The 2013-nt window shown below is 42.6% G+C and overlaps 1 non-coding gene across 1 annotated transcript; it reads left to right on the forward strand.

Moving 5' to 3' along the window:
• Window positions 1-640: 640 nt before the first annotated feature.
• LOC141589504 (small nucleolar RNA R71) lies at window positions 641-747 on the forward strand. The gene has a single exon (XR_012520439.1). It is a non-coding gene; the product is annotated as a small nucleolar RNA R71 (small nucleolar RNA).
• The last annotated feature ends 1266 nt before the right edge of the window (window positions 748-2013 follow it).

Below are 2013 nucleotides of genomic sequence, written 5' to 3' on the forward strand. Positions count from 1 at the left end.
CTTGAAACCCCCAAATGGTTGTTGGTGTTGGGTGACAAATTGTTTCCCTTGGAAACCGGGTGGAATTTGTCTTTGGAATTGAGAGTTTTGATTGAACCTTTGTTGTTGTTGAGGTTGGGAAGTGGTTGGATTTTGAATGTTTTGTGAAGCATAAGATAAGAAAGGGTGAGTTCTTTTTCCATTGACAAATTGGTTGTTGTTACTATTGTTGAACCCTTGCCTTGCACTTGTGGATTCCCAAATTCCATTTGCTTGCTCATAGCAGTCCTCTTGGAGGGGTGAAATCAAAGGACACCCAATGGAAGTATGCCCTTGTTCTCCACACAACTCACAAGACAAGACTTGTCTCATATCGGAGCTTGGTGGTTTTGAATTTAGCAAAGCAACTTGTTGGGTGAGTTCAGCTAGCATACCCTTAACCTCCACATTCAAAACCGAATTAGAATCTTTGCTCTTGCCCTTTCTCATTTGCCTATCACTTCCCCATTCCATAGTTCTTGAGGCCATCTCCTCAATTAGTTCCTTTGCCGCCTTATGCCCCAAAATGTCTAAGGCACCTTTCCCCGATCCCACATCCAATGAAAGCCTAAGGTCTTGAGTCAACCCTTTGTAAAAATTGTTCACTAGCTCGGCCTCGGAGATGCCATGGTGAGGGCTTAACCGTTGGAGCTTCTTATACCGTTCACATGCCTCATATAAGGTCTCATCCTCTTCTTGAGTAAAGCTTTGTAGTTCACTCTTGACTTTGGCCGTTCTTGAGGGTGGGAAATATTTGTTTAAAAATGCCGAAGCCAACTCATCCCATGTTTTGAAGGAATCTGGGTAACAATTCTTCAACCAATCCTTGGCCGAACCCCTAAGAGAACGGGGGAACAACCTAAGGCGAACTGCGTCATCGGAAACCCCATTTGACTTGTACATATCACAATTTTCAAGGAAATCATTTAGGTGATCATTTGGGTTCTCCAAGGGACCTCCTCCAAATTGGTTGTCTTGAACAAGGTTGAGCAAGGCATTTTTAATCTCAAAGTTATTAGCTTGAATTCGTGGCCTTTGGATGCTTGGATTGACTATGTGCTTAGAAGCCATAGTCTCTCTTATCGGAACCGGATCACCCATGATGTTAGGTTCTTCTTCTAAAACCCCAAAAGGATTTTCAAACACTTCGGTAGCTTCTTGGTGATTAACTTCTTCAATAGGTGGTGTATCAAGTAAACCCCTTCTTCTTAGTGAATTAAGTCTTCTTGCCGTGGCTTCAATTTCGCGGTCAAGTTGATATGTTGGTTGACCTCTTCTTCGTCGCCTACTCATGCAAAAGACCTAAGCACTTGAAAGAAAGGATTAGTAACAAAGGACTTAGTCTAAACTAGAACAAAAACGATTAATATCAAGTGCATACTCCTAAGAACGGCGCCAAAAACTTGATGGTCTCAAGTTAAACCTCGCAAGTGCACGATTTTATCGTTGTACACTTTAAAGGGTCGATCCCACAAGGAGTAGGTGGAGTACTAATCGTTCTAATTCACGAGCTTAGCTAAGTCGATAAATAACAAAGATGGGGGTAACAAACTAGCACTAAACTAACAAATTTAAAGACTATAAACTAGACAAGATAAGAACAAGCTAAAAGATAAGGGATAGATCAAAAAAAGAGAAGGACTAGAAATCGGTTCTCCCACTAATATAAGTAATTCCACATACTAATCGTCTCGGCTAATCAAAAGGGGTAGAAAGGTAAGGGGGAGATGGCTCTAATTCGCCTAGAACCTCCCTTCCGAGTTCGCAAAAGGACACTAGCTACTCCAACTAACCCCCCTCCCGGGATCGAAAGTTGGTATTCCTAACTCAAAACTCAACAACCATGAAAACATGCATTCTTCCACGGAGGTCAAGAATTTGGTCAAGATCATTAAGTACTCATCGTATTCTGGGTCATCCCACTCCTCCTTCCGGAGGTCGATTTCAAACGCTAGCCTAGAGGCACCCTCCCTCGGTTCTCCCTTCCGGTCTCAA

Source organism: Silene latifolia, chromosome 6 (assembly GCF_048544455.1).
Source record: "Silene latifolia isolate original U9 population chromosome 6, ASM4854445v1, whole genome shotgun sequence".
Taxonomy (NCBI): domain Eukaryota; kingdom Viridiplantae; phylum Streptophyta; class Magnoliopsida; order Caryophyllales; family Caryophyllaceae; genus Silene; species Silene latifolia.